Raw genomic sequence first — 26603 nt, forward strand, 5'->3', positions numbered from 1 at the left:
CAGGCAAGAATACTGGAGTGGGTTGCCATTTCCTTCTCCAGGGGATCTTCCTGACCCAGGGACTGAACCTGAGTTTCCTGTATTACAGGCAGATTCTTTACCAACTGAGCTACCAGGGAAGCCCTGGTAAATAATTGCAATGAATAATTGTACTAAGAAGCAAATAAGGCAATGTATGTAAAAAGTTTTATTATTGGTAAAGTTTGCTAAACAAGTAAACCGTTCATAGAATTTGACCTACAAATTAAGGGTGCTTCTCTCCATCTGCTGTACCCAAGGAAAGGAGCTAATAAATGATTTTATGCTGAATGTATTGTACTTCAAGGTCATTTGTGTTTCAGTGGAAAATATGTGTAATGTAAAAGAAAGCAACGTGAAGTGTCTTCAGGATGCTGGGGTTGGTATTTTGGGATGGTGGCTTTCCTTTTTCCTCATGCCTCTGTTATCAGCACACGCACATGAGGCCAACATTCTTCTTACCCCCAGAAACCACCTCACCCCTAAATTCTGGCAATGGCTTCTGTAGTAGTGATTATCACAGAAAGGGAAGGCCACTGCAGAGCACACACAGCCCGGGCCAGCTCTGACTGACTCCTGTGGGGCACATCATAAACTTTGATAGATGCCCAGTTGAAAACACAAAATAGTAAAAGTTTGTTTTAACACTTTCCCAAGAGGTGATGCCCGAGGCCCTTGTTGGAACTGAAATTGAAAGCTGGCTCCAGTCATCTGTTAAACGGCCACAGGTCCTCCCCAGCTGCTCCCCATGGTCCAGAGTTAATATTGTGGCTATGCCTCTGCCTACTGGGAAGCTGAATTCATAATCAGCGAAAAAAGCAGACATGCAGTGTCAGCCAAGGAAGGAGAAGCAATATTTAGCAGGTAATAAAGATCCTCAAAGATGTATACAGTACGGACAAGTTCTGAGAGCGTGTAAGTTCAATTTGTTCATAAGTCCAACACAGTTAGCCTAGGTACCCCACTGACACAATCGGCTATATAGTACAGTGAAATGAAAGTCTCTCAGCCATGTCCAGCTCTTTGCAACCCCATAGACTGTAGCCCGCCAGACTCCTCTGTCCATGGAATTCTCCAGGCAAGAATACAGGAGTGGGTAACCGTTCCCTTCTCCAGGGGACCTTCCCAACCCAGGGATCAAACCCAGGTCTCCCGCACTGCAGACAGATTCTTTACCATCTGAGCCACCAGGGAAGCACATATAGTACTGTACTGTAATAGGTTTATTATACTTTTCATACAAATAATACGTAAAAAACAAACACACAAAAGAACACATTTTTAATCTTACAGTACAATACCTTGAAAAGTACAGTAGGGCAACAGCTGGCACAGAGGGGCTGGCCTCGAGGGAACAGGCAAGAAGAGTTACTGACTGGAGGAGGGAGACGAGGCGGGTGATGCTGGAACCTTGGGGTCGTCAGCAGTGGGAGACGGAGGGCGAGCTGCAATTTCGCACCTGCCTGTTGTTGATGGCACAGGTCCTGCTTCCTTGCTGGAACCAGACACGTTTGCATCTTTCAAAGTTCACAACTTGGAGGTTCATATGTAGGGAATTTACTGTATATTCTTATGATGGCAAGTCAGCCAGGAAGTCAAGCTTTGCATATCTGATGGAGTTCCTAACATCTTAGCATCGGCCTGAATCCCTGATATTTTATATAAACATACATGCACACTTGATCTGGAGTGGTTATTATGTCCTTATTTTAATATCCTGAAACTTGGTTTTAGCTACCTATACACTTATGCCTCTGTCTGCCCATATTCCAGTTTCAGTGATCTTTGGCTCAGTTAACTTTTATCAGAACATTGGTACTGAGCAGAGTCCAGCATCAGCTGTCTGAGATGTCCATTGGGAAGTAGTAGTTGTAGTAATACAGGGCTTGCCAGATGAAAGGGTCACCTATGGCCACTTGACAATCTGGCCATCTGGAAGCGGCAATGATGGAGACAGGCATAACAAATGAGCCATCAGAATTAGGAGATAGTCTGAGGCAGGAGCTGGGAAAGATATGAAGTTGGTCAGAAGGATGGGAGACGGGCAGGTAGGCAGCATGGGATAACTCGGTATATGGACATGATGCCCTCACCATGGTACTTTGGGCTGGCTGAACCAAATCTGACACATTGCTGGTAAGGCTACTTACCAAATCTTACACATTGCTGGTGGGCTTGCTTTCAATGTTTATCTAAATTAGTAAATATCCACAGGCTGATTTATCCATTGTTGAGTATAATATATTTTATGAAAATACAGGCTCAGCTCACCTATATGTCTTAATTTCAAAGAGTTAAAAATCCAGCATTAAATTAATAAAACTATTAATAATGAACAGAAAAGAAGAATCAGAAAAAATAAAAAAAGCCTAGACCAGCATAATAGTTACCAAGTCTAAATTCTAAATGCCATCATATAGCATTGAGGTGTCATCATAAGCTGTATTTCCCTTGACTCACTGGAAAAGACTCTGATGCTGGGAAAGGTTGGGGGTGGGAGGAGAAGGGGACGACAGAGAATGAGATGGCTGGATGGTATCACTGACTCTGTGGACATGAGTTTGAGTGAACTCAGGGAGTTGGTGATGGATAGGGAGGCCTGGCGTGCTGTGATTCATGGGGTCGTGGAGAGTCAGACATGACTGAGCAACTGAACTGAACTGAACTGAATCTTTCTCTAGGCTTCCCTGGTGACTCATTGGTAAAGAACCCACCTGCCAATGCAGGAGACACATGTTCAATCCTTGGGTCGGGACAATCCCCTGGAGAAGGAATGGCTACCCACACCAGTACTTTTGCCTAGAAAATCTCATGAACAGAGGAGCGTAGCGGGCTACAGTCCATGGGGTTGCAAAAGAGCAGGACACAACTTAGCGACTAAACAACAACAGTCCTTCTCTCAATTTTCAAGACTCAAAATTTGTTCCCCCTTTTCTCCTAATTCAAGTATGTTCAGGCATCTGTCCCCCTTTTCTCATGACTTTCTGCTTTATTTGGAAATGTAGTTTAAAGCAAAGTTATATGTAGACAACATAGTTATCAAGTCTAAAATCAGGCCCAGAAACCTTGAGGATTAGAAGGAGAAAAGCCTGATAAAGTTGCAAGTATCCTAGGTAGGGATCGAGTCAAAAACTTCTTCATGGTTTTAAAGTCAATTCCTTGAGAGAGGCTGTCAGCTTGGAAGTTGCCTGCACCGTATCACCTTGCTTCAAACCACACTCTCATAAAAGGAGAAAGTTGTGAGAATAAAAAGGGGGATGGGGCAAATGATGCCAAAGTACGTTTAATTAGGGAAAAAAATGTAGAACAACTTTGAAATAAGAGAGAAGTTAAAGAGAATGAGTGGCAGATGGGACACACAGATCATGGTGATGCTCAGTGCTGAGGAGGCATTTAGAATTAGCCTGAGGCTGGTGCTTTTCAATCTCTGTTCAGGAACTAGGGCTTGTTTAAATATGTCTCAGACACAACCCTGAGGGAAGAGAAGGCAAGGAATCCTTCTGATATATCCAGTCACCACCTGAGGTCCCTCCAAGCACAGAGAACCTGGGAGACTGGCAGGAGTCTACCTGCTTAGACCTACGATTGGGTTGGCCAAAACTTCACTTGGTTTTTCCATTATGTCTCATGGAAAAATCTGAATAAAATTTTTGGCCAATGCTCTACTTTGTTGTTTCATGGCTAGGTTGTGTCCAACTCTTTACAACCCCATGGACTATAGCCCTCCAAGCTTCTCTGTCCGTGGGGTTTCCCAGGCCAGAATTCTGGAGTGTGTTGCCATTTCCTTCTCCAGGAGATCTTCCCAACCCAGGGATCAAACCCACATCTCCTGTATCTCCTTCACTGGCAAGCCAGCTCTTTACCGCTGAGCCACCAGGGAAGCCCAACCCTATACTATCTTTGGTTAAACAGGTAAAATAGAATACAGCATTTATCCACACTGAGATCCTATTTTCCCTTTGGTTATAATGCTGCTATTATTCCTCCCATGGGATTGAGAGTTATATTTGATATTGCTGTGAGAATAGAGTTCATGCAGCTATCAGATAAGATTTCATGTTCAGAATGTCCTGGGTCCTTTAAAGACAGAAATCACCAAAATTTTTCTCACATTTTGCTACAGCTTCAGCTGTGGAACCATGATCATCTGGGTGATTGGTTTACTGATGCTACTTTTGTTATTTCTATATCCTTGTGAATCATTTCATTGTGGTGGCAGGTCAATTGGACCTTTCAGGGAAATAAAATCTAACTCTATTTGCCCAAACTACCTAACTCATCTCAATTTGTAACATGTATCTCTTTTGTCCTGGCATCGTCTTACCCTCTCTACCCAAATGCACCTTAGAAAAACATTGCTTCTCTAGATTTACATTCTTCAAAAATTTTATTCAAAATAATCTTTACATGGAGATGAAGTTTAGATGAAAGCATCAATATTATTTATTTCTAGCTCTGTCAACATTCATTCATGCTCTGAAAGGCTGATGTGAAACGTGACCCATATATGACGCCACGTCTTCCATCACAGGACCTCTTTTATCAAAAGTCCTGAAGCCATATACCAAAGCTGACAAAACACCACAAATGCTACAGAGGCTGTTCCTTGCTGCAGGATTGTTGATATTGTTGTTTGCAAAGTTTTCACTTATTAGCCCCAGATTTCTCTTTCGTGATATTCAAGTTGCTTCCTTGCAGCAGCCTTGTGACAAATAAAACCAAAAGGAGCATCAATCAGCCCTGCAGATGGCACAAAACGTACATCACTGTGCATAAGTGCCACTCTGGCTGCTGGTACCTGGTTTGCAAAGCTCTTGGCCCTAAAGGGGTGTAATTTAGCAGGAAAGAAAAAACAAATAAAGGTATACAGGAAAAAAACTAGATGATAGGTGGTGGTCCTGAGGTCGAGGGCACTGGTTCTCCGAGACTACATTCCTTCAGTTCATATCACAAGCCCTGCTTACAGGCTGAGTGATCCTGGGTGAGTTAACTAACTCCTCTGTGCCTCAGTTTCGCCATGGTGGTGGTTTAGTCGCTAAGTTGTGATTGACTCTTGTGACCCCATGTACTGTAGCCCACCAGGCTCCTCTGTCCTTGGGATTTCCCACGCAAGAATACTGGAGTGGGTTGCCGGTTCTTCCTCCAGGGGATCTTCCCGACCCAGGGATCGAACCCACATCTCCTCCATTGCAGACAGATTCTTTACCAACTGCACCACAGGGGATTCTGCAGTTTTCCCATACAAAATTAAAATAATTATTATCTATTTAGAAGATTTTTCTAAGGATCAGGTGAATGAATACTTTTAAATGCTTAGGACAGTGCCTGGCAAGTAGCACTTGGTAGTTGTCAGCTGTGATAACACTTCTTATCAAGGCAAAACAACCAACAGTTTCCATGAGATCTGACTCATATTTTTATTGTTGGTTCTAAATGTATTTGATCTATGCTCTCCTGGCTTCCATCATGAGGCGCTTATCTTCCCCGGTGGCCTGTTCTTGACTATTTCTTGCCATTACATTGCATTCATCTTCCCTTCAATTGCTTGTTAGCTCTAGCATATTTGTTCTGAAAGGAAAGTGCTTCCTATAGAAATTCAAAACAGAGGAATACTGGGGACATGCAGTAAAACAGAAAGCCATGTGGCCTCAGGAGGAAGAAAGGTCGCCCGGCTGTCACCCACTCAGCCCAGCGAGGTGGTCTTTGGTCCCCAAAGAATCGACCACTCTTTGTCTCCAACTTGGAGGTCAGCCCACTGCAAAGATACCCCTCTGAGAATCAAATTCACAAGCTCACTGTGTTGGGCTAAATGATGGCCCAAAGTATAGCAGCTCCTAATCCCCGGGGCTCTGCCTAACAGCCAAGTGGTGCTTAAACAACATTTGCCTCATTCACCTTAAACACGCAATCATCTTGCTCGTCTCATCTGTAGGCCAACGATTCAAACCGAGTCTCAACCACACTAAGGTGGATGGCTGAAACGGAGCACGACCTCACCATGTCCTCCACCTGCTCTTTGAAGGAAAACTTTAGCCAAAGAAAAAGTTTAATCAGAGAAGTAAGAAAATGCAGAAGCAAGGGAAAGCAGTCAAGACCAAAAGATAATAGTTTAGTCATTAAGCAAAGTCAAGGACCTTTAGTTCCTCCTCAAGGGCTATGGAGAACATTCTGAGCCATATCCTGTGAACTGTTTTCATATCAACTGTCACAGATACCCCTCCAGGTGAAAGAAGTTAGGATTAGGCATAGAATTAGGATTAGGCAGAGAACTGCCACTGTTCTGAAAACTGGCCTCCAGGAATTTGAGGAAAACTGACCCTGGACCTGAAGACTGCTGCTGCTTCTGCTGCTGCTGTCGGTTCAGTCGTGTCTGACTCTGTGCGACCCCATAGACAGTAGTCTACCAGGCTCCCATCCCTGGGATTCTCCAGGCAAGGATACTGGAGTGGGTTGCCATTTCCTCCTCCAATGCATGAAAGTGAAAAGTGAAAGTGAAGTCGCTCAGTCATGTCCAACTCTTAGTGACCCCATGGACTGCAGCCCACCAGACTCCTCCATCCATGGGAATTCCCAGGCAAGAGTACTGGAGTGGGATGCCTACTCCAGGACCTGAAGACTAACTCTACTTAAAACTATCAAGATGATGCTGGTCAGTTTGGAAACGGGCGTCTCAAGCTGTAAGGAAATAACCCAGACACCAAGGGAAAGTAACAGGCTTTATTGGCAGTGCGCTCCCGGGCAGAACCCACTGACCGCAAGAATGGCCACGAGAGTTCTGCCCCAAACAAAGGCAGGGTGCGATTTTTATGCCTTCGGGGCAGGAAGTGGCATCATATAACCTGGACAGGCCTAAAATAAGGTAAAGCTCGGGAATGCGAGATTGTGAGTGGTCAGCTAGACCAGGTTGGTCACTCTGGAGGTCAGGAAGGGGGGATAGATCTTGGCAGAGGGTTATTACGTCAGAAATTCCTCAGTGGTTTGGCAGGACTTTTTCCCTCCGGCGGGGGATAGAGAGGGGAAGAAGGAGCCAAGATAGCCACCGGGAAGGGGAAGCCAAGAAGGCCACCAGGGTCCGACCTTACACTCAGACCACTACATGAACATTTCAAGATGACCTTCAGGGATGACTGTGCTGTTTCTGCATGTAGAGCCCTCCTTGCACTTCTGTAATGGCCTATATGGGAAAAGAATCTTAAAAAGAGTAGATATCCATATATGCTGAACTGAGTAATTTTGCTGTACACCTGAAACTAACACAATATTGCAAATCAACTACACTCCAATAAAAATATTTTTAAAAATATAGCGCAAACACACAGGAGCATACACATTCCAAGCTCCTGCCCACTGATACTGTCATGGAGGGGGCGGCCACTGGACCTCAGCCTGCTCCAGCCTCCACCCTGGTTGCTGGTCTCTGAAATAAAGCAAACTTTCCCTTCCACGAACCTTGCCTCTCGAGTATTGATTTTTGAGTGGTGAGCAGCCAGACCCCACTCTCAGTAACATGGCTGCTAACTGTGTGAAGCTTTCCCTTAGCCTTTGTTCCCACCTTTTTTGCTTGCCTCTTCTGCCTTCCAGAACATTTTCTGCTAACTCGCCTCACCTCCTCCTCACAGCTTCCCCAGGCCCATGCCTTGCAGTCCGCACCCCAGCTGCCTGCCTGCCCCTGCAAAGTTCCCCCGGACCAGCAGTTCTTCACCTACCTCCAACTGCTGTTTTCTCTGCTGTCACCCACAAGGAAACAGCTCTCAAAATACCCAATAGAAGTGTTGCTAACACTTGGAGTTGTATCTTGAATGTGACTGTTTCTAAAAAAGCAAACAATTTTTAAAAGCCCCTTAATTCTTAAAATATCCGGTGTGGGATCACTCCTTTTCATTTGCATACTAATGGACTCTAAAACCTCTCGAGAAAACAACTTAGAGACTAATGGTCATGGATATTGATTTTTCAGGAGAGAAGAAGCATTAAATAAAAATCGTCAGCGTAATTAATTGCAGCTGAACAGAGAGGTAAGCCGGTCTACGATACCCTAGGAAGCATTCTGTATCAAGGTAAAGAAACAGTACTACAGTCATTCTTCTTATGACTAACTTCTCTCACTGGATTACTTCAGCACACTTCAATATATAGACAGCATAAATAATGCATGTTATGTAAAGTAGCAGACAAGCATTGAGAACATAAGTGGGTTTTTTTTAAATTTCTAATTAAACCCTATCCTACAGAGCTGCAGCATCCTCACATATATCTGATTCCTTATTAGTATGGCATCCACTTAATCCCCTAAGTAGCTGTTGTTCAGTTAGTCAGTATTAGGTCTCCACATTTGACTTTCCTCAATTTTAATGGATTTTATCTCCAGTAGCATTTTTTAGGAGCATTAAAGGGAGATGAATACGTTTTGTATGACTACTTGCTGCTGCTACTGCTGCTGCTAAGTCACTTCAGTCGTGTTCAACTCTGTGTGACCCCATAGATGGAAGCCCACCAGGCTCCCCCGTCCCTGGGATTCTCCAGGCAAGAACACTGGAGTGGGTTGCCATTTCCTTCTCCAATGTGTGAAAGTGAAAAGTGAAAGTGAAGTCGCTCAGTCATGTCTGACTCGTAGCGACCCCATGGACTGCAGCCTACCAGGCTCCTCTGTACATGGGATTTTCCAGGCAAGAGTACTGGAGTGGCTTGCCATTTCCTTCTCCAGACTACTTGCTAATACTTTCAAATGGCCACACTCCATTATTCTTGCCTGGAGATTGCCGTGGACAGAGAAGCCTGGTGGGCTACAGTCCTTGGGATCACAAAGAGCCAGCCGTGACTGAGCAGCTAACACACTTTCATGTCTAAAACTAAAACTCTGACCTCCTCCCACGAAGAGCCACCAAACACCTACTGCAAGCACAGCCTTCCTGTTCTCAGTGAAAGGAAACTCAAACTTCTAGTGTTTAAGTCCGAAATCTCACAATTATCTTTGGTGACTACTTTCTTACACACCACCCATCTAATCTGTTAACTCTACTTCCAAATTTATCTGGAATCCCACCACTTCTCACCATCCACAGACACCACCCTGGTGTGAGTCACCATCATCTCTAACTTACATACATGACTTTAACATCACCTCTACAATTAGAAATTCCTATTTGACTATAATTCCTCACTTTATTGGAAGCCATGTAGATACGAGAAACCCTGAGGGTGAGTTGTTTTCATCAAAATGTACGAACACTGCTACTACAATAGGCCACAATGTTAAATAATAATAATTATTTCACTTCATGATTTGATAGAACTTGCTATGGGAAACCAAGTGTAGGTAATAAATTTTATTTTCAGCAAAATGTCCTTCAGAGAAAAAATAAAATCTATTTGAGGAAATGACTGAGTAAGTGATGTGATTTTCCTTTATTAATTTTTTTAATTTTTTTTTTTTCACATGGGCTTTATGTAGGAAGAATCAGAATGGATTCACACCCAGGAATCTTGTGTTCACAGTTTATTTGTTCATCTGAGTTAATATTTTCCTAGTAACTTTGGTGGCTCCACACTGAAATACCCACATTCTCACCTGTTCTCTTACAACTAACAGCATCCTTTTCTAAGACGATTGAGCAGATTCCAGAGGTAGACTTTCCTGGAATCTGGTTTCTTGGATGCCCTTGAGTTCAAGAGACACCTTGAGATCCTAATAAGGAATGCTTTCTTTTGCTTAACTCTGCTCTATAGGTGTATGTGACATCTGTTTTCCAAAATCTAAACTGTATGGCTTGTGTTTCCTTAATGTAATTTCCCAGCACATGATATGAAGGCTTTCCTTCACAGTTAAGTCCTTTTAAAACTATTCTTATTGACAGTAGATATTTACAAAGTCAAATAGTGATATTTCCATAAGTGAAACTTCTACTGCCAAAGAGAGAGTATTAAGCTAGGAAGTAGGCACAAATATTCATGGTGTATAAGCACAGTTTCTCTGATCAAAATTCTCACATATTAATACAGGCCTTTAAAACTTTAAATATGAGTATTCTACCATAAGGATAAATAAATGCGCAGTCACACTGCCTCAGTAGAGACATCTGTATTATCCTCAGGTTTGCAAATACAAACACAAGCCACACATTCAGGGCATTGAGTGCTTGCGCACCGCCGATCGCTTCGGTTCCTTCACATGACATTTGTGAGATTACTGCTATCATTCTCTTTGCGTGTTAGTGCATAGCTTCAACCCTGTAATTTTAAAATGAATTATTCAAACACCAGCTCCAGTGGTCACTTAAAATAAGTCATTTCTTTCTTCCTCAAATTAATCAGCCTCCCCCGCCACCTTCTTTCTTATTGACTAGGAATACTCAGTTTTATAAAATCACAAGATGCAATAAAGTGGTAAATATTTACATTGACATCCTCATCTCTACCGAGTAATATCATCCAACCACTTAAAAAAGTCTCCAAAAACTATGTGCTTTTAGCATATTTCATCCGCAAAAGAAGCAGCAGAACTAGTGTAAGTAGACCCCACGCAAAGGCTGTAATGGGGACTTCCCTGGTGGCTCAATGGAAGAGAATCCACTTGCCAGTGCGGGAGATGTGGGTTCCATCCCTGGGTCAGAAAGATCCCCTGGAGAAGGAAAGGCAACCCGCTTCAGGATTCTTGCCTGGCAAATCCCACAGACAAGGAATCTAGTGGGTTATAGTCCATGGGGTCGCAAGAGAGTCACACAGGACTTGCTGACTCAACAACAACAAAGGGGAGTGATGCCCTGCCCCCCACCCACCTCCAACCCACAGATCCAGGATTTCTTTTATCATCTTAGTCTCCAAGGAACCTCTCACCCATCTCCTATTTGGTGTCGATTGGTAAACTAAGAACTTTGGGGGAGGGGTGGGGGGTGGAGAATGATCTAGAAAGATGCTGCAGAGGGGTAGGGGTAACAGAGGAGGAAGAGAGAGACAAGCACACTGTGACAACTTGTCCCTGTTTGTTCATCCAACATGGTTTCAGTTCAGTTCAGTCGCTCAGTCGTGCCCGACTCTCCATGACCCCATGAATCACAGCACGCCAGGCCTCCCTGTCCATCACCAACTCCCGGAGTTCACTCAAACTCATGTCCACAGAGTCGGTGATGACATCCAGCCATCTCATCCTCTGTTGTCCCCTTCTCCTCCTGCCCCCAACCTTTCCCAGCATCAGAGTCTTTTCCAGTGAGTCAACTCGTCGCATGAGGGTTTACTGATCGCAAACTCTATGTCAGCCTCTACTGATAGGTAGCTACAGAGGAGAGTAACATGTAGGCATTTACACACGAATTTTAAGTGTTATGGACAAGGATAGTGACACAGCAGGAACGCCACACTTAGGGTCCCCTCACTGTGCCTGGCCCCAACAGCACACCCTGCTTCCACCCAGCAGCACGTCTGCCCACACACCCCCATTAAGTGGTGGGATGACTCACTTCATAGATGAGCAGAGTGGGATTAGAAAGGCTCAGGGATTTGTCTGCTGTTGCAAGGTTTATAATTCATGAAAGCAGACCTAGCTAGGACCACCATCCTGGTTAGCCTGAGACTAAAGAGTTTCCCAGCATTCTAGTCATGGGCAGACCAGGTGACTTCACCTTATCATATCCAGGGCCTCCTTAGTCCATGTCAACTTTTTTCCCCCGAACCACCAGTACTTTTAGTTTCTTATTTTTTACAGTTTACTATTTATCTTAATGAGCTTTCCAGGCATTGCTATTGTATTTGTGTAGGTGAGGGGAGAATTCATAATAGAAGAACTAAAATTGTTCAGTGAATAATGAAAAAAAAAAATCTTGTGGTACCCAACATAGTGTATACCCTTCTAGAAGATCTTATTGGCTAATAATTTTTATTAATGCCTTTTAGTTTTGTATATATCCTATGCTGCTGCTGCTGCTGCTAAGTCACTTCAGTCGTGTCCGACTCTGTGTGACCCCATAGACGGAAGCCTACCAGGCTCCCCCGTCCCTGGGATTCTCCAGGCAAGAACACTGGAGTGGGTTGCCATTTCCTTCTCCAATGTGTGAAAGTGAAAAGTGAAAGTGAAGTTGCTCAGTCGTGTCCGACCCTTAGCGACCCCACGGACTGCAGCCTACCAGGCTCCTCCATCCATGGGATTTTCCAGGCAAGAGTACTGGAGTGGCTTGCCATTGCCTTCTCCAATATATCCTATACATTCCATTATAAACATAATCAGCAATCTCCTGAAAAAGCAACCTAGTGATGGCAGTGATTTAACTGTGATCCACATTTCTATGTTAGGATCTTTCATATTGAGTAGAACATTGAGGTTTTTTTTTTTTTGGAAACTGCTGAAACTTTATTATTATTATTATTTTTTATATTGTACATCTTTTTTTTTTCACTTATGACAACATACATGTTTTGTATTGAGTTTTCTTCAGACTTCCAATCTGGTTTCAGAGTTCTTTTCTATCTTCATCTTCAAAGACTATGATTTCAACTGATCATCTATTTGATCTCTTTTATAATGTCTTTTAATGTTTCATTAACAATTTCCTATAGTTCCTCAGAGTTTCTCTTGAAAGGAAGTACAAACAGATGACCAAGGACTTGGGCACTGGCAATAGGGCATGGAGTCAAGTCCCGTTCTGCTTACTTTCGGTGTGACTTGGAAAAGACACGGTTATTCTCTAGACTGTGGATTCCTCACCAGTAAAACGCAAATAATCATAGTTCTACCTTGGAGAGTGATTTTAAGGAGGTGATGACTGTATTTATCTGGAGGACTTAAAACAGTTCCTGGTACCCTCCTGCACAGATGGCTGGATTATAAATTGGTATAACCACTACAGAGAACAGAATGGAGGTTCCATGAAAGACGAAAAATATAACTACCATATGATCCAGCAGACCCGCTCCTGGGCATATATCCAGAGAAAACCATAGCTTAAAAAGATACTTGCACCCCAAGTATGCACTGCAGCACTATCTACAATAGCCAAGAAAATGGAAGCAACCTAAATGTTAATCAACAGAGAAATGAATACAGAAGATGTGGTACATAAATACAATGGAATATCACTCAGTGATAAAAAGAATGAGATAAGACCATTTGCAGCAACATAAATGGACCTGGAGGTTATCATAGTAAATGAAGTAAGTCAGAGAAGGACAAATATCATATGATATCACTCATATGTGGATGATAATTTTTTAAAATCGTGGTGACCCAAGGACGAGAGAACAGATAAAACCAAGGAGGGCCTTGGAATGCAGGAACGGAAAAACCAGATGCTTATCATCCTTCCCTCCCCCATGTTGTAACTATTAATGGAACAGTATAACCTGTCTCCCCTCCTACCCCACAGGGAGAAGGTATTTGCCCTACTCTTTTCCCCACCCATATACATGCCTCATCCAATCAGCAAATGATCCACAAGACCCCTACCCCACTCCTTGTACCCTGGGTATAAAAGTGGACGAAGGACCCCTGTTCAACATCAGTTCTCCCTTGAGTTGGCCTGCTGTTCTAACAGCATCTTCCACCCTAATAAACTTTATTTCCCTCTCATTCTCTCTCACGTCTTCAAATTCTTCTCCAATCCGCACCCAGACCACAACTGAAATAACATATGAACTTATTTACAAAGCAGAAGCAGACTCAAAGATTTTGATTTCCCAAAAGGGAAATGGGGGAGTGGTATAAATTAGCAGCTTGGGATTAACACACACACACTATTTTATATAAAATATTGATAGATAATCAACAGGGACCTATTGCATAGCACAGAAAACTCTACTTAATATTCTATAATAACTTATAAAAGAATCCGTAAAAGAATATGTGTTATATGCATAACTGAAAGTTGTACACCTGAAACTAACACCATATTTTAAATCAACTCTACTCCAATAAAATTGTTTTTAAAATGAACACATTTAAAAAAGCAGTTTCTGGCACATAGTGTGTGCTTAACTAGTGTTAGCTAATGTTATTTTCATAAATGGCTCAATAATTTTTATATTTTTAAGATTCTAAGATCACAACCCTAAGATTTTTAACAGAAATATTAACAATTCGTAGAAACATTCTGATTAAAGTTGATGATACCAATTTAATGTTACATTTTTTTAGAAAATATGATTTCCTTCACAGTACATAATCTGACAATAGAGTCTTAGCCACTGGGCAGCCAGGGAAGTCCCTAGACTATCCACCATTGACAAAAATCATTTCGTCTTATTCTTCTGTCCTCCTTCTAAGTAGTGTCAAGCCACTAATTGGAGATCAACAATCAAGCACAACCACCAGTCACCCTTTATTAGCTTAGAATGAATCCCAATTTCCCTCTAAATCCATGATGCCTTAGCACCTACCAGCTTCCCCATTGCCAACCAAGGGATAGCCCTTAAATGGAGTACACCCTTGCAACTGTTAGGGTCAGTGGATTTCAGGAAGTAAATAAAGATGTAATTATTATCAGGCAATAAACTAACACAAGAAAGAGGCTCGAAAGTGATACCATTCTATAAAATTATACCTCCCATTGCTTCTCTTAGGAATATCATCCCTATTATCAGCAAATATGCATTGCCCCCCCCCAAATAATATTTGGTAGGAATCACACAAGACTCACTCCCCAATAAGCATCCACTCCAGAAAACTGGAATTAGCACAGTGTAAAATGTGGATGTGACCGGTGATAGAAGCAAGGTCCGGTGCTGTAAGAGTAATATTGCATAGGAACCTGGAATGTTAGGTCCATGAATCAAGCCAAATTGGAAGTGGTCAAACAGGAGATGAAAAGAGTGAACATAGACATTCCAGGAATCAGTGAATTAAAATGGACTGGAATGGGTGAATTTAACTCAGATGACCATTATATCTACTACTGTGGGCAGGAATCCCTTAGAAGAAATGGAGTAGCCATCATGGTCAACAAAAGAGTCCGAAATGCAGTACTTGGATGCAATCTTAAAAATGACAGAATGATTTCTGTCCGTTTCCAAGGCAAACCATTCAATATTACAGTAATCCAGGCCTAAGCCCCAAACAGTAACGCTGAAGAAGCCGAAGGTGAACGGTTCTATGAAGACCTACAAGACCTTTTAGAACTAAAACCCAAAAGAGATGTCCTTTTCATTATAGGGGACTGGAATGCAAAAGTAGGAAGTCAACAAACACCTGGATTAACAGGCAAATTTGGCCTTGGAGCACGGAATGAAGCAGGGCAAAGGCAAATAGAGTTTTGTCAAGAGAACGCACTGGTCATAGCAAACACCCTCTTCCAACAACACAAGAGAAGACTCTACACATGAACATCACCAGATGGTCAACACCGAAATCAGATTGATTATATTCTTTGCAGCCAAAGATGGAGAAGCTATATACAGTTAGCAAAAACAAGACCAGGAGCTGACTGTGGCTCAGATCATGAACTCCTTATTGCCAAATTCAGACTTAAATTGAAGAAAGCAGGGAAAACCACTAGACCATTCAGATATGACCTAAATCAAATCCCTTATGATTATACAGTGGAAGTGAGAAATAGATTTAAGGGACTAGATCTGATAGATAGAGTGCCTGATGAACTCTGGACGGAGGTTTGTGACATTGTACAGGAGACAGGGACCAAGACCATTCCCATGGAAAAGAAATGCAAAAAAGCAAAATGGCTGTCTGAGGAGGCCTTACAAATAGCTGTGAAAAGAAGAGAGACAAAAAGCAAAGGAGAAAAGGAAGGATATAAGCATCTGAATGAAGAGTTCCAAAGAATAGCAAGGAGAGATAAGAAAGCCTTCCTCAGCGATCAATGCAAAGAAATAGAGGAAAACAACAGAACAGGAAAAACAAGAGATCTCTTCAAGAAAATTAGAGATTCCAAGGGAACATTTCGTGCAAAGATGGGCTCGATAAAGGACAGAAATGGTATGGACCTAACAGAAACAGAAGATATTAAGAAGAGGTGGCAAGAATACACAGAAGAACTGTACAAAAAAGATCTTCACGACAAAGACAGTCATGATAACGTGATCACTGACCTAGAGCCAGACATCTTGGAATGTGAAGTCAAGTGGCCTTAGAAAGCATCACTACGAAAAAAGCTAGTGGTGGTGATGGAATTCCAGTTGAGCTATTTCAAATCCTGAAAGATGATGCTGTGAAAGTGCTTCACTCAATATGCCAGCAAATTTGGAAAACTCAGCAGTGGCCACAGGACTGGAAAAGGTCAGTCTTCATCCCAATCCTAAAGAAAGGCAATGCCAAAGAATGCTCAAACTACCACACAATTGCACTCATCTCACACACTAGTAAAGTCATGCTCAAAATTCTCCAAGCTAGGCTTCAGCAATATGTGAACCGTGAACTCCCAGATGTTCAAGCAGGTTTTAGAAAAGGCAGAGGCACCAGAGATCAAATTGCCAACATCTGCTGGATCATGGAGAAAGCAAGAGAATTCCAGAAAAACATCTATTTCTGCTTCATTGACTATGCCAAAGCCTTTGACTGTGTGGATCACAATAAACTGTGGAAAATTCTGAAAGAGATGGGAATCCCAGACCACCTGACCTGCCTCTTGAGAAACCTGTATGCAGGTCAGGAAGCAACAGTCAGAACTGGACATGGAACAATAGACTGGTTCCAAATAGGAAAAGGAGTATGTCAAGGCTGTATATTGTCACCCTGCTTATTTAACTTCTATGCAGAGTACATGATGAGGAACGCTGGGCTGGAAGAAGCACAAGCTGGAATCAAGATTGCCGGGAGAAATATCAATAACCTCAGATATGCAGATGACACCACCCTTATGGCAGAAAGTGAAGAGGAACAAAAAAGCCTCTTGATGAAAATGAAAGAGGACAGTGAAAAGGTTGGCTTGAAGGTCAACATTCAGAAAACAAAGATCATGGCATCTGGTCCCATCACTTCATGGGAAATAGATGGGGAAACAGTGGAAACAGTGTCAGACTTTATTTTTTGGGCTCCAAAATCACTTCGGATGCTGATTGCAGCCATGAAATTCAAAGACACTTACTCCTTGGAAGGAAAATTATGACCAACCGAGATAGTATATTAAAAAGCAGAGACATTACTTTGCCAACCAAGGTCCGTCTAGTCAAGGCTATGGTTTTTCCCGTGGTGATGTATGGATGTGAGAGTTGGACTGTGAAGAAAGATGATCGCCGAAGAATTGATGCTTTTGAACTGTGGTGCTGGAGAAGACTCTTGAGAGTCCCTTGGACTGCAAGGAGATCCAACCAGTCCATTCTAAATGAGATCAATCCTGGGTGTTCATTGGAAAGACTGATGCTAAAGCTGAAACTCCAATACTTTGGCCACCTCATGCGACGAGTTGACTCACTGGAACAGACTATTATACTGGGAAAGGTTGGGGGCGGGAGGAGAAGGGGATGACAGAGAATGAGATGGCTGGATGGCATCACCGACTCTGTGGACATGAGTTTGATTGAACTCCGGGAGTTGGTGATGGACAGGGAGGCCTGGCGTGCTGTGATTCATGGGGTCGCAGAGAGTCGACACGACTGAGCGACTGAACTGAACTTAACTGAACTGAACTTCTTTAGCCACATAAAAATGGGCATTTACTTTTATAGTTGGAAATCCACCCAAGAATTCCTTGAATCCAAGAAAGGGGTTGGCCTATCCTCTCCCAAGTATGATATTTAGAGTGTTCTGTTTCATCCCAGAAACCAACCATTTACAGGAGATCAACAGACACTTGTCCAACGGAAAACACAGGGATCAAGTAGTTTCCAGAATATGACAAAGAGTTTAAAGAAGCCTGTGGCAAACAGTTGAAAACGTGGAGACCATTTAGCTTAAAGAAAAGAAGATTTCAGGGAAAAAAGATAACTGAGGTGAAAGGGCAGCCAAGTAGCCAATTAGCAATATTCAAATGCTCCAAGAATTATTATGACAATGAGGCTTTCAAGTTATGATTGTTAAAAAGAAAAAACTGTGACAAGAAATTTTAGTTCTGGCATCTTTTTTGCCTTTGTTATTGACAATTCCCTGCTGCCCTTCAGGAACGGTAGATTCTGGTACCAGGTGGGTTCTCTGTTTGCTGAGTGGGAGGCACTTGTGGGGAAAAGAGAGGACTAACTTCACCAAGAATAGGAGAGAGATGTAAGGACTCTGAGGGCTGTTCAAAGGGAGCAGGACCCCGGAGATTCGGAGGCTGCCTTGGGGCAAGAGTTTCATGAAAGAAAAGACCCAGCATAAGGCAGACAAAGAGAAAATCTGAAGAATGAATACACAAATGTAGTACTTTATCAAAATAATAAATGGCATGGTTAAAACATTTAAATAGCACAAAAATGTTCATAATAAATCTCTTCCACCACACTAAAATCTTCACCCCTAAAATCCTTTTCAGAGGCAATAATCTAATTCCTGATTTTAGTTCTTCTCTTTGTTTTCAGATACCATACTTACATTTTAAAGACCAAAATTATATATTAGCTTCCCTGGTGGCTCAGACGGTAAAGCGTCTGCCTGCAATGCAGGAGACCCGGGTTCAATCCCTGGGTCAGGAAGATCCCCTGGAGAAGGAAATGGCAATCCACTCCAATACTCTTGCCTGGAAAATTTCATGGACAGAGGAGGAGCCTGATGGGCTACAGTCCATGGGGCCACAAAGAGTCAAACATGACTGAGCAACTGAATTGAAAATGTGTTTTGTTTTTCCCATCAACTATATTCATACTGCCACTCTCATCCTTACTTGCCTCCTTCCCTTCTCCCACCTCCACACTTCACATTATCAAGGTTGAAAACATTATTCTGTAACCACAGTTAAGTATTCTTTGCTTTGTTTATAGGTGATTACAGAATTGAAAGGCATCAATTGCATTTTCAGTCTTATGACTGAGTAAATATTGTTTACCTCAGAAGCTAACAGTGTGGTTTCTGAAGTAAATAACATTCCTTCATGGCTCCAAAGTTCACAATTTCAAAGCTACCCACCATCCCCCAAAAAAAAACCTGTACAAAGGAAACTCATTCTTACACTCCACCAGGAGCCCAATCACACCGCATTTTAATTTCCCAAATGGAATATGCATTGTTTGTAAAGTTTACATGATGGTTGTTTTACCTGGAATTTCAGGTTGCCTCATGTGTGTGTGTTGTCAAAGAAAATTTGCACTAGACAGAGTTAAACAGGCAAGGAAGACTATTCAAGACTATCACCATAAAAGAGAGAGATTTCATTCAACTCCACTGAAACAACAGGCCAGAGGTTTTGAAGAGATGGGGTAGTAGAAAAGTACTAGAAGACATTAGAGGGAGTGTGGTCTATGCAACGAGACAATTTATGTTCGCTAATTGTTGCCTATTGAAATTAGGCTCCTCCTTTCCCTCAGAGACTGCAAGACAGGGGCACTGGTCAAGACCAGGGAGGCCCAGCAGGTGACGAAGAATCTATAGTAGGATTGGAAAATCAACACTTGGTCACTTACCATGCTCTTCAATGCTTCAAATTCCTGCTTTATATTCATCCTCCAACAACATTTGGTTAAGTTCTGCAAGGTGATTCCCTGTGCAATGGTCCATGTCCACTCTCTGGCCATAGCTGGTAGTAAAGATAAGAAGACAAATCGTCTAGTAACAGTAAATCTCAAGGGCAATTGAGTCAGGGTTCCTTGATTTGAAGACCTCTCCCCACATGGTTAGTCTCATTGTTTGGGCACTTCTGAGAATTTTTTTTTTTAAGGAGGGAGGCAACCCACTTACATCTTTCAGTGCTGAACCCTTCTTCATTGAATGTCTGTCACAGCCAGATGTCTCATTCTAATCCTCAGTTAATGTCAAATGCCACTTTTTCTGTGAAAATTTTCCTACTTTCCAGGCAGAGCAAGTCACTCCTTTCTCTACTGCGCCATTAAGATCTGTTATTTTACTCAAAATCTTTGTCCGGGTATTTCTTAATCCATAAATGTGGAGGTGTTAAACCTCTCTCTCATCGACACTGTGAGGATTAAATAAGGTAACACATTGGAAGACTCTTGGCACGGTCTCTGGCATCTACCTTCTTTATGGTGGTACTTATTAATAGCTCCTGCGATTATGTTGGTTCTTTCCACATGAGGCTCTGATCCCTAGATTGTGCCCTCCTTGAAGGCAGGGGCCATATTTTGCTCATTGTTCTATCCCTAGGACTAAGCACTGTCCCAAGGACAAATGACAATAAATATTGGCTGAGTTGAATCGTGACTTAGTATAATCAGTTTGCTTTCCTATTAAAATCTACCTGAGATCAGAATAAATTGAAGATGTTTGGGGGACGTTAGGAGGAGAGTGGGTTGCTTTTGAAGCATTTAAAGTTATTTTGCAGGAGTGGGGTGACTTTACGATGCCAAAAATTAGCACAAGTTGTGCTGGAAGGGGAATCATGAAGAGAAGCAAGATGGTGCCAAACTCAAATATCAATCTCTCCTTCCTGCAAATTCCCTTGAGTTCTCTTTCAGGCCAAGCCTTTTTGAAAAGAACTAATGAATTTTTCCCTGGCTGACAAAGGATGGTGAACAATCCACCTGCATTTTTAGGGGCTCCTAGGCTTCCTGACATCATAGGCCCTGATGTTACCTGCTAGTGAGTTTTCAGTTGGAATGGAAAATGGAGGAAGAGGACTGGAGTGGACCCACAGGGATGGCTCAAACTCAGACCCCAGGGTCCACTCTCCTGTGACAAAGAGAGGACTCTATGATACCTCAGTGGATAGACTAACCTTCAGCTACCTCAAGTACTCCCATTCCTCTTCCTGTAGTGACATGTTCAAAGAGAAGGGAAGCCATGTACAGTCATTAGGGGAAACACGCTGACTGAAACTGCCCACACCGGCCAGGCACCACAGTAGCCATTTATGTGAATTATTCTACCAGGAGGTCCTGGTAAGGAACACAGAACAAGCCACCACCAACCAGAGGAGTTCAAGAAAGGTTAAAAGGAGATGCTGTAAGTCTTTCTACCTCCCAGAATCCTCCTCCCTGGAATGGATCTTGGTTGAGTGACGCGTGTGTCACCAGAAATGACCCTGAGTCAGAACGATTGGCCAGAGACAACCCAGAAACTAATCCCATCACCATAAAAATCTGAGACTGTGAGCCACCTGGCAGAGAGGTCCTCCTGGGTTCCTTTACCCTACTGCTCTCCTCCCAGGCACCCTTTTCCAATAAAGTCTCTTACTTTGTCAGCACGTGTACCTCCTCAGATCATTCATTTCCAAGTGTTAGACAAGAGCCCCCTTCCAGGCCCTGGAAGGGATCCCCCTTCCTGCAACATACTGAGTGTCATTTCTGGGTCATACATGTTTCTAGGCACTTTACATTTCAGACTCACTTTCATCTCATGGAAGTATTGTATTTATATTTCACAGAGTAAAAGGAGGCCCAGTGGAGTTGTATCATGCATAGTAAATAAGAAAGTCAAGATTCAAACCCAAATCATTCTGTCCCCAAAGCCCTGCCTCTTTGGCTTTTCCTCACCGATGCCACCAGGCCAGGATGGTAAACATATCCATTCAGCTGTCCCAGCAGAAGCCAGAGATGGTGACAAAGCTGACAGCTGGTTCTCACCCCTATCCCCAAAGACAGTGACACTTTCTTAATACATGTATGTGTAGTTGATGTGCTGTGGCCTTTACATTTGCTAAGATCTGTACTATGGAACACATTCATTTAGTGATAGGCTAATCATGATTTATTCATTGGGAAATGCAGTTTTGGTAGAAGCAGAGACGTGGCAATGCTGTCCCTGTGCCTGTATTAATTTGTGTTCATTAAATTACTTATGTGCCATGCCAGGAAATGCCAGTATTAATATTTCGACCTGACAAAAGGAGAAAATCATTTAACTCAGTAATGTGAAACCAATGATGCAAATTTGCAACTAGAATTAGAATACAGACTGAGATCAAAAGCCAGCCTTCCATTTATTTACTCTTTCTAGTATTGTTTTTCACAGAGAGTTAAGGATGAAAGTAAACCAAGTCAAGAGTGGCTCCATCCTGTGAACCCTCAAAGACTTAATGGGAGGTTGGTCCAGTACCTGAAAGACCAAATGCTTGGCAACATGGTTCTGATGTCTAGATTAGACTTACTCACTGTCGGTTTATACATGCAAAGTCAGAGGACTGTTGTCATTATTGGTATAATTCAGGTCAAATGATTCCTACATGAATCCTTAGCTGCTCGTTACTAAATGGGGGATCTTGCTTGTATCATGCCTCGAATTACAGCACCTCTCAATTTCAGATTTGCCAGATACAACTTTAGATAAGAGTTCAGTTAAGTCGCTCAACTGTGTCCGACTCTTTCTGACCCAATGGACTGCAACATGCCAGGCTTCCCTATCCATCACCAACTCCCGGAGCTTACTCAAACTCAAGTCCATCAAGTAGGTGATGCCATCCAACCATCTCATCCTCTGTCATCCCCTTCTCCTCCTGCCTTCAATCTTTCCCAGCATCAGGGTCTTTTCAAAAGAGTCAGCTCTTCGCATCAGGTAGCCAAAGTATTGGAGCTTCAGCTTCAGCATCAGGCCTTCTGATGAATATTCCAGACTGATTTCCTTTATGGTGGACTGGTTGGATCTCCTTGCAGTCCAAGGGACTCACAAGAGTCTTCTCCAACACCACAGTTCAAAAGTATCAATTCTTTGGCACTCAGCTTTCCTTATAGTCCAATTCTCACATCCATATGTGACTACTAGAAAATAGTTAAGAAAAGAAGAGATGCAAAAGGCAAAGGAGAAAAGGAAAGATATACCCATTTGAATGCAGAGTTCTAAAGACTAGCAAGGAGAATTAAGAAATCCTTCCTTGGTGATCAATGCAAAGAAATAGAGGAAAACAATAGAATGGGAAAGACTAGAGAGTACTCTTGCCTAGAAAATCCCATGGATGGAGGAGCCTGGTAGGCTGCAGTCCATGGGGTCGCTACGAGTCAGACATGACTGAGCGACTTCACTTTCATTTTTCACTTTCACACATTGGAGAAGGAAATGGCAACCCACTCCAGTGTTCTTGCCTGGAGAATCCCAGGGACGGGTGGGCTGACGTCTATGGGGTCACACAGAATTGGACACGACTGAAGTGACTTAACAGCAGCAGCAGCAGAGATCTCTTCAAGAAAATTAGAGATACCAAGGGAACATTTCATGCAAAGATGGGCACAATAAAGGACAGAAATGGTATGGACCTAACAGAGTTCAGTTCAGTTCAGTTCAGTTCAGTTGCTCAGTTGTGTCCGACTCTTTGCGACCCCACGAACCACAGCACGCCAGGCCTCCCTGTCCATCACCAACTCCCGGAGTTCACTCAAACTCACGTCCATCGAGTTGGTGATGCCATCCAGCCATCTCATTCTCTGCCATCCCCGTCTCCTCCTACCCCCAATCCCTCCCAGCATAAGAGTCTTTGCCAGTGAGTCAACTCGTCGCATGAGGTGGCCAAAGTATTGGAGTATCAGCTTTAGCATAAGTCCTTCCAATGAACACCCAGGATTGATCTCTTTTAGAATGGACTTGTTGGATTTCCTTGCAGTCCAAGGGACTCTCAAGAGTCTTCTCCAACACCACAGTTCAAACACATCAATTCTTCAGCGATCAGCTTTCTTCACAGTCCAACTCTCACATCCATACATGACCACGGGAAAAACCATAGCCTTGACTAGATGGACCTTGGTTGGCAAAGTAATGTCTCTGCTTTTTAATATGCTATCTAGGTTGGTCATAACTTTCCTTCCAAGGAGTAAGTGTCTTTTAATTTCATGGCTGCAATCAGCATCCGAAGTGATTTTGGAGCCCCAAAAATAAAGTCTGACACTGTTTCCACTGTTTCCCCATCTATTTCCCATGAAGTGATGGGACCAGATGCCATGATCTTTGTTTCCTGAATGTTGAGCTTCAAGCCAACCTTTTCACTCTCCTCTTTCACTTTCATCAAAAGGCCTTTGAGTTCCTCTTCACTTTCTGCCATAAGGGTGGTGTCATCTGCATATCTGAGGTTATTGATATTTCTCCCGGCAATCTTGATTCCAGCTTGTGCTTCTTCCAGCCCAGCATTCCTCATCATGTACTCTGCATATAAGTTAAATAAGCAGGGTGACAATATACAGCCTTGACGTACTCCTTTTCCTATTTGGATCCAGTCTGTTGTTCCATGTCCAGTTCTGACTGTTGCTTCCTGACCTGCATACAGGTTTCTCAATCTCAGGTGGTCTGGGATTCCCATCTCTTGAAGAATGTTCCACAGTTTATTGTGATCCACACAGTCAAAGGCTTTGGCATAGTCAATGAAGCAGAAATAGATGTTTTTCTGGAACTCTCTTGCTTTTTCCATGCTCCAGCAGATGTTGGCAATTTGATCTCTGGTTCCTCTGCCTTTTCTAAAACCTGCTTGAACATCTGGAAGTTCACGATTCACATACTGCTGAAGCCTAGCTTGGAGAATTTTGAGCATGACTTTACTAGCGTGTGAGATGAGTGCAATTGTGTGGTAGTTTGAGCATTCTTTGGCATTCCCTTTCTTTGGGATTGGAATGAAGACTGACCTTTTCCAGTCCTGTGGCCATTGCTGAGTTTTCCAAATTTGCTGGCGTATTGAGTGCAGCACTTTCACAGCATCATCTTTCAGGATTTGAAATAGCTCAATTGGAATTCCATCACCTCCACTAGCTTTGTTCGTAGTGATGCTCTCTAAGGCGTCTCTCGCTTCTGCGCCGCCGCGCCGGCGTCTCTTGCCGGACCTAACAGAAGCAGAAGATATTAAGAAGAGGTGGCAAGAATACACAGAAGAACTATACAAAAAAAGATCTTCATGACCCAGATAATCACAACGGTGTGATCACTCACCTATAGCCAGACATCCTTGAATGAGAAGTCAAGTAGGCCTCAGTAAGCATCACTACTATCAAAGCTAGTGGAGGTGATGTAATCCCAGTTGAGCTATTTCAAATCCTAAAAGATGATTCTGTGAAAGTTCTGCACTCAATATGCCAGAAAATTTGGATAACCCAGTAGTGGCCACAGGACCTAAAAATGTCTGTTTCTATTCCAATCCCAAAGAAAGGCAATGCCAAAGAATGCTCAAACTACCACACAATTAAACTCATCTCACACGTTAGCAAGGTAATGCACAAAATTCTCCAAGCAATACGTGAACCGTGAAATTCCAGATGTTCAAGCTGGATTTAGAAAAGGCAGAGGAACCAGAGATCAAATTGCCAACATCCGTTGGATCATGGAGAAAGCAAGAGAGTTCCAGAAAACATCTATTTCTGTTTCATTGACTATGCCAAAGCTTTTGACTGTGTGGATCACAACAAACTGTGGAAAATTCTTCAAGAGATGGGGATACCAGACCACCTGACCTGCCTCCTAAGAAATCCATATGCGGGTCAAGAAGCAATGGTTAGAACTGGACATGGAACAACAGGCTGGTTCCAAATTGGGAAAGGAGTACATCAAGGCTGTATATTGTCACCCTGCTTATTTAACTTACATGTAGAGTACATCATGAGAAATACCAGGCTTGATGAAGCACAATCTGGAATCAAGATTGCCAGGAGAAATATCAACAACCTCAGGCAGATGATACCACCATTATGGCAGAAAGTGAAGAAGAACTAAAGGAGCCACTTGAGGAAAGTGAAAGAGGAGAGTGGTAAAGTTGGCATAAAACTCAACATTCAGAAAACAAAGATCATGGCATCCGGTCCCATCCCTTCATGGCAAATAGACGGGGAAACAATGGATAAGAGGTCAAGTCTTCACTAATCTGTCCAATGAAGACATGCCATTTTATCTCTTAAAGCTTCCCTCTCACCTCTCTGAAGATGGGAATAGATCACGATGCCTTATAGAGTGGCCTTGCTATTCAGGCTCTCTTGGATCCACACATCTCTGGGTAAAAGAAAGTTTAATAAAGAATTATAGAAATCTGTGAATCTCTTGGTTTTTCCACTGCCCCCAATATTCTCTTGAATTCTAAACAAAATGCATGATTTTAACCAACCAGAACAATATTAAGTATCACCCCAAATAGCCCTTTGTGTGTTTCCTCCAGATGCTGCTGGATTGTGTGCACAATTGGATTTTGATAATTTGATGAAACAGGAGTACAGATGTTCCACTGGAGGTGGGGGAAAGGGTTGGTGTGATTCCAGGACACCCTGCAGATACTGAAATCCAGAGATGTTTAAATCCATTATAGAAAAAGGCCAAGTATTGGGATTTCCTCTCTGGTCCAGGGTTAAGACTTTACCTTCTAACACAAGGGATGTGTGTTTGATCCTTGGTCACGGAGCTAAGATACCAAATGCCTCAAGCCAAAAAACCAGAACATAAACAACAGAAGTAATGTTACAACAAATTTACTAAAGATTTTTTAAAGAATGGTCCACATCAACAAAAAACCATTTTAAGGCATAATATTTACATATAACCTACATATATCCTCCTGTTTACCTGAAATCATTTCTAGATTACTCATAATCCCTAATACAATGCAAAAGCTATGTAAATAGTTGTAAATACAACGCAAATGCTATGTAAGTAGTTGCTGGAGTGTGGCAAATTC

At 42.6% G+C, this 26603-nt stretch overlaps 1 long non-coding RNA gene across 2 annotated transcripts in view; it reads right to left on the reverse strand.

Moving 5' to 3' along the window:
• LOC148775865 (uncharacterized) overlaps positions 1-26603 on the reverse strand; it is a 612673-nt gene that overhangs the window by 389972 nt on the left and 196098 nt on the right. Inside the window, exons 1-2 of one of the 2 annotated variants that reach the window (XR_016038908.1) lie at positions 24577-24752; positions 19486-19598 (exon numbers count right to left, since the gene is read on the reverse strand). This is a non-coding gene — a long non-coding RNA (uncharacterized LOC148775865). Of the gene's footprint in view, positions 1-19485; positions 19599-24576; positions 24753-26603 lie in introns of those variants that run through there. The other variant, XR_016038909.1, reaches the window with a different exon arrangement.

Source organism: Moschus berezovskii, chromosome 13, assembly GCF_049115385.1.
Source record: "Moschus berezovskii isolate FMDL1 chromosome 13, NW_MosBer_1.0, whole genome shotgun sequence".
NCBI lineage: Eukaryota > Metazoa > Chordata > Mammalia > Artiodactyla > Moschidae > Moschus > Moschus berezovskii.